Source organism: Bactrocera latifrons, unplaced genomic scaffold, assembly GCF_001853355.1.
Source record: "Bactrocera latifrons isolate USDA-ARS-PBARC rearing strain unplaced genomic scaffold, ASM185335v1 scaffold_34, whole genome shotgun sequence".
In the NCBI taxonomy this organism is placed as follows: Eukaryota; Metazoa; Arthropoda; class Insecta; order Diptera; family Tephritidae; genus Bactrocera; species Bactrocera latifrons.
In genome coordinates, this window is record NW_017536979.1 from 1,939,649 (window position 1) to 1,947,274 (window position 7,626).

Here is a 7,626-nt window from a genome sequence, read left to right on the forward strand (position 1 = left end):
ATTGATTTTTTTTGAAAAAAATTTTAATTTTTTACTTTCCTGTAATATTTTTTTTAAGAAAAAATTAAAAAAAAATAATTTTTTTGTAATAACTTTCTTATTCCTCCATGCTAATGTAAGAATTCAATTTGTTTTCTGTTTATATAAACGTCGTTTTTTACATGTTAAAGTAGGCTATTCCCTGTTCATGACTGTTCCTTGATCAATTCCTTAAAATTCATAAATATTATCGGACTAAGTGATTATATGACCTAATTTCGTCGAATAATAGCTCATCTGTTCTAAAAATGTATATTAATTTACTTAAGCATTAGACTGGTTTGGGTGCCTGGCCACAGTGATATTGGAGGAAAATGTAAGACTGATGAGCTTGGTCTYAACAATTGCGGAATGGGAACGGGTAGGAGCTCCGTTAGCTTCCTGTGGTTTGCTGGTGGACCACCTCAGCAAGCGCTGGACAACCACCCCCAGCTTTGCAGTCGCAAAGTCCTTCTAGCCTGAGGTAAATTGGAAGATATCTAKGTTCATTGTCCCATCGACATTCATGCAGTAAAATTGAACGTCATACCGGATGGCAGCTGCATCAGCTGGAATAATATATAATAGTAAAAACTCAATACTTTCTCCTCGATTGTCCCGCTTTTGTAAGGACAAGGCRAAACACCTCGGGTCTCATACACTTAGGCATCCAGGGTATATAGAAAAATGATACATAAAACACCTTAGAAGATTTGTAATAGGTTCAGGGCGATTTGCCGTTAGCTAATATCTAATCAGGAGTTTTTTATTTGGCTTTACAAAGCACTGAATGAACAGTCTAAGTGTGATACCTCCGCCACGCTAAGGGATCAATTTTCYAACCTAACCTATTTAAATATTAAATACATGGACATTGTGTTGTACGCGGCAAACTTTCTTTATCGAAAACGTTATTCCATGAAAACATTACCTTAAGCCGCCTACCTAGGTACAAATATATTGGGTTGAAAGAAGCTTTAAAATATGGTATCGCACAATGTGATTGGTTGCWCTKRAGATATACGACTACAACATCTATTTACAAAAAACGAAAATACTTTTTCGAATACTCAATATACATACAGWTTTTTTAATAATGTTGTAAACTTACCTTTCTCATTTATCTTATTATTCAGTAAATAAAATTCGTAAATTTTGTTTAGTGTGCTCTCGTTAGACTGGAACAATGCATTTATTATGTTTTCTTCCTCTGTTGACTATACCAATAGTTACATAGACAAACTGATAATACTTATAAGTGTCAGAGCAGTGTTAAGCATTTTCCCTCTATTGTTTGGTAAAGTGAAGCTGTGGTGGTCGTACGGAAGTTTGGGAGTGGAGAGCAGAAAGAGTGGTGATTGGAAGAAAATATGGTGTGTGAAGGGGAGGGGAGGCAATGATATATGTATACACACCACTTGTTAAGTGGTGCCTGTGTGAACTGATTGATAATTTAATTTACATTTGAGATTTTTTCTTGTGTTATAAACTATGCCAGGTATTTTCGCAACAAATTTTATCATTATTAATTACTTTGCCTTCCATAAAAGGATACTACAAAATGTGACAATATAGGCAATTGCATAATCGTGCAAATTCACAATGAGTATATAATTATTTAAAAGATGTGCAGCAAAATATAAGCATTAGACCGAGCTTCCGTATTTGTAAACAAAAAACAAAAAAAAAGGAAACAATGTGTAAAATTATTAGAATTAAAGTTTTTGCCTAACAAATACATACAATCACAATTAATAAGGCTTCCACAGCTGTGCGGTTATGAATTATATACTTTTCCGCTATTTAAATGTAACTCTTTACGTTGCAAATTATTCGAGGATCTAATTATACTTTTYTTCAATGTTTCTTCTATGAAATGTTTTTGTACATAACCGCAAATTTAATTTGTTCAAACAATAATTGTGAATTTTTAGGGCTTTTGAATGCCTTTTAATTTCCTMCTGATAACATGACCTGCACATCTTTTTTGGAACAATTTTTTAGCACTGGAAGCTAATTTATTTGTTGCTTTTTTTAATTCTGAACTTAATCAATCCTGAAGAAAGGTTGTTTTAAGGCTATTTGGTGTAATGTGTTATAAATTAATATAAGACCTTCATGGAAGGTGTACAGAGTATTTGAGACGGTTCAAATGATCGCGTCTCTTGACAGTGCATTAGTGCAGCCTTTTGCCCCTAAACATTTAAACATTCTTAAACTCACATGGGTTTTGTTTCCTTAATTCYATAAAGTTGCCTTCTTGCAGTTGGTAAATTGTTTGTGTGTTTTGATGGGCCAAAAGGCTGAATGAGCAAAGGCAAAGTTCATGACTATGCACTGCCATTACAAATGATACTTTATTTAACTATTTAGTTTTTTTGGTTTTTTTTCTTTGAAGTTCTACAATACATTACATTGTGTAAATATATATATTATATTTTTTTTTTTCATTTTACATTTTGGTACAAAAATTCTTCAAATTACTCATTTTTTGCTTTCCTTTTTTCTAMTTTTTTAATATTTTTTTTTACATTTTTGTTTTCGCTTTTAAAATTAGATACTTAACATTAGACATATACAAATACAATAATATTGGAACACTATTTTTTCATCCAGGTAATTTGTTACATTCGATTCAACAACATTATTTGTTAGTGTTTTCTTTTTATTTTACTGTGAATTATCTTTCCATAGTTTTTTATCATTACAATTATTTTGGTTTTTTTAGCATTAATATTATTTTTTTAATGTGAGGTGGTGAGTTTAGGTCCATTGTTGGACACATCTATATATTAACTTATTTTTATAGAATTTGTTTTGCTTTTTAATGTAACGTGACATATTGTTTAATATATTGTGCGCTTCTTTTTACTTCAGTTTGGCCATCTTTTTTTGTTTATTTTGCATTGTTGCGTTGATATATTTCAATAATCGAATTAAYTTAAGCGGCAAATATGTAACTTTGATTCTCAAATATTTTTTAAATCATTTCAGTTGATGGAAGGTTCCTTATGCTTAGCATATTTTAAAATAACGCTTATTTAATTCTGTAAAAAATATATATACACGTTTATAAACCCTTATCTTTTCAAATTTTGCTTTCAATTTCCTGAGTGTTTTATTTTTGCTTTTTAATTTAACAACTAAACATATTTTCACCTCCAATGCTTCGATGGTTTTAACAATAATTGTATAGAAATAAAAAATTACTGAAGTCATTTACTTTATTTCAATACAGTTTTTAGTCAGTTAAAATTTCTTATGCACAACACGAAATTATTGGTTGGAAATGACAAAGTGGCAACGCTTTTTCTATGTAAGCTTTTTATATGACATAAGGAACAGCTAAAAATGTCCTTCAAAGGAGTTAAAGAAAAATCGGTACAAAATCGAGACAAAATCAAAAATGATGTCTCTTAAGAGCCAGTTACGGAGCATATTCCTTATCCCAGTCACGGGCGCGCAGCAAYAAAGACAATTTTTATTAGCTGCAGTATTACTAAGAATATCCAGCAAGTTCAATAAGAATTAATATTTATTCCTACGTGACGTATCTGTCAACCCCACCAGTGGTAAGAAATTATTGATACAGCTCTGACTTTATTTGGTCTAAACGAGCTTAAGATAAGAGCTCAACCAAATCTTAATTGATTGTAATTGGAGCTGACTTGTTTCCAAAGATATTGAAACATGGTAATACAAAAGTATTGTATCCGGTAATATCGAAAGATCCAGATACAAGGAAGATATAACAGCAATAATAACCCTTAAATTAGATGACTTGGCATGATTCTGGGAAATGAAAAAAGATGAAGAGTTATCTATCTTGAAAACAACCCCATACTATGTAGCATAAACAATGTGCTACATACATATGAACATGCACACATACACATATATTAAGATAGTTCTTAAAATTGTATACAAATACGTGAAAACTCTAAATAAAATCAAACTAAAATAGTTCTCGTAGAATGAAACACTTCTCGTTGAATAAAATAGTTCTCACAGAACAAGACTTGACTATCATTTATTTTCCCCCACCAGTGGTAAGAAATATTTGCGAAAGCTTGTCTTTTGTTCAATATTAGTCGCAAATTTAAACACAAGCTTCTTAAATGTATTTTTTAGTAATTAAACGAAGATTTTTTCTAACCCATAAATATTTTTGATAAACAATTCAAGGCCGAAATTTTCGAATCGATTTTTTTGAGAAGCTGCCGTTTTGTCGAATTTTTTTTTATTTTATTCCTTTAACTACTTTAAGTTCAGAGGATCCAGTTCAGAAGTATAGAGCTCGGGAGTCAGCTGTAGTTCCTTTCCAAATAAATTCTAAAATAATAATATAATATGTGTGCAAATTTTTGGGTCAATAAATTTAAAAGATTTCTCAGAACAAATTCTCGAAAATCTTTTTTTTAAGGCCTTATAACCGTAGGTATATATAAAAAAATAATAGGGACATTCCCATATTTCTTTATACTATTTCATAATTTTTTTATAATTCTGTGCTATTTTGTTGGAAACCACTGAACGGTACTTTACTTCGGACGCACTTAAAGCATAGTAGGCAGCACAACTTTGAATAATTGCGTTTTAAAGCTGATGCACATGTTTTTGAATGGAAAAAATAATAGGGACAGAATAAGTTTGGTAGTTCGCGCTGTATGCATTGCGGAAATTTTCGAAAGATAATTATTAATTCATAGTGATTTGCTGTGTTATAAGTTTTTACAAGATAATACTAAAACAAAATTCCTAAAATTATCTGTAATGGGTCGCGCCAAACATTACTCGGAAACCGAACGTAAAATCATAAAAATTCGCGAAATAGCTGCAATAATGGAATGCTCCAGAAATATGGTGTTCAACGCTCTTAAACCGTGCGGGAAAAAAGCAAAGAGTCAAAAAAAGACCCGTTTTTGTCCTCCAAMGAAATCAAGGAACGATTAAATGCTCCGGTTACTAACCGGACTATTCGTAACAGACTACGAGAAGCAGGGTTCAACGGGAGAAGTGCCAGAAAAGTCCCGTATTTGAGCAARAAGAACGTGAATCAACGATTGCAGTTCGCGCAGAAGCACGGACGAGACCAAAGTAAATTTATTCGGATCCAATGGTAGAATGTTCGTTTGACGSCCACCGAACGCTGAATTTAACCCTTTACATACCCGAAAGACCATTAACTATGGCGGAGGTTCCATAATGGTATGGGGCTGCTTTTCGGCGAGTGGAGTAGGACCAGTCTTTTGGATACGGGAGAAGATGTGTGCTCCAGACTACCTAAATATACTCAATAGTGTAATGTTGCCCTATGCATAGGATTACATGCCACTTAGATGGGAGTTTATGAACGACAACGACCCAAAACATGCATCCAGAATTATAAAATCTTGGCTTGAAAGGAATCAAGTTGCTCTTTTGGACTGGCCCTTACAGTTTCCGGACCTTAACCCCATAGAACATCTATGGGGTGTGCTAACAAAGTCGATCGGTGGACAAAAATGGAAGAACAAGCAAGAGCTGAGGGGAAAAATACAGGAAGCTTGGTACTCAATACCKGTCAAAACTTGTGCTCAATTGGTCAACTCCATGCCGCGAAGATGTCAGGAAGTCATGAAAAACAAAGGAGCTTCAACTAAATATTAAATGAGACCAACGAAAGATATCATATTTCAATTGAACCCTGTAACCTCTTAATATACAGTATTTATGTTTATTGCATTTTATTACGGCAACGTATTTCCATAAAAGTGGGCTGCGTTAGTCGTTTGGATAGATCCATAATCAGAATTAATATACAATTCATTGAAAATGACTATTTGGTAATACTTACTCTTCTATGAAAGAAATATTTTTAAATCACACCGGAGTTAATACATGAAATTGTGGCGGTTAGATTGAATTTAAATTTATTCTGCAATTTTAATTTCATTTCATTTACAATTTTTAAATTCGCGACAATCTCAAAAACCCACAATACGTCAATATTGCATAATAAACGTCCAATATTGCCATTCAGGATTGCGGTTAATATAAAAATATTGAACGTGTAGCCAGATCAGAACGTCATAGAATCTGATGATTGCTTATTTGTTCTTTTAGTTTTTGATATGGCATCTCTAGGGGTTGAATTTAACATCAGAAACGATAATCATTTCTATAAAACAGGTTCTCAAAATACTCGCGGTATAACGATTGAAAAACATAACTGTATGGATAACCTATAATGTACAATATTTCTGAACAATTTTTAAATAAATAAATAGTTTTAGTGAATACATGTGTTTATTTCATTCACAACACCCACAAAATGATAACAGTACCATATGGTTGATGTATGGCGGCAACCTCCATCCTTATCACACATCCTGTAGCAACCAACACCCTATTATATGTTTCATTACTATAGTCTAAATATAGCCGCAACATACAACGTACTTGTCTTTTGTATATACAATATTGCTACCAAATCGTCCACATCGCAAATTATCTGCAAAATGAATGAGGCAAGGTAAAGAAGCCCAAGTGGAGCAGGCGTTAATGATATGGTTTACTTAATGCTTGAAAAAGCCAAGCAGCTTGCAGTGAAGCCAAAAAAAGATTTTACGCCAACGCAAGGATGGCTCTGGCGATTACAGAAGCGCAATGGCATTTAGCTAAGAAATATTCACGGCGAAGAACGCTCCACTGATAAGGAAAATGCAGAAAGATTTCTCAGCACAACTCTTTCACATATAGCGAACTATGATCAGGCGAATATTTTCAATGCAGACGAAAGAGCATTGTTCTTTAAAGCATTGCCGCAAAAAACACTTACACATAAGTGACAAACAGTAAAAGGGTTCAAGACCTCTAAAGACCGGCTAACGTTCCTTTTTATTTGCAATGCCACAGGAGATTTTAAGGAAGTCATTGTCGTTGGAAAGTCAAAAAGCCCGCGATGCTTTAAAATAAAGTTTTGCCCTTAAAGTATTACTCTATTAAATAAGTTGGATACCCAAATGAGAGAACAGAATCGAAAAATCGTTCTGCTGGTTGACAATGCGTCATAAGATTCCCGACACTTTGGCAATCATTAATCTTCAGTTTTTGCCGCCAAATACAACTGCAATAACTCAGCCTCTGGATCGAATTATCTACTGTTTTAAGGCATACTAAATTTGAAAAATCACTCAATATATTTCAAGTGATTCATATGATTAAACAAAGCTTTTGGATGGTGAAACCTATATCAATTCAAAACTGTTTCAAAAAGGTAAGGTGCTAAAGGGCGGAATGCAGCAACACATTTGGACACTTTTATATGATTTACAAATATTAAATAAGAATCAAATAATTCTCCCTCGATGTAAGTCTTTCATTGCCCTCCATCAGCGGTAAGGTATTGAATAAAACTTCATTGAGGTATTAACATCCTATATTAAAGTAAGGATACAGAAAAAATTTAACACAATCACATCAAGAATCCTGGCTACGGCAAACTACAATGCATTTCAGACAATCATCACCAATCTTCAGAAAAGATTATCTCTGGTGGAGTCGGAAATACCTAGCGCACCACCCCCCGTTCACGAACAACTATGCAACTATAATCATCCGACAGAA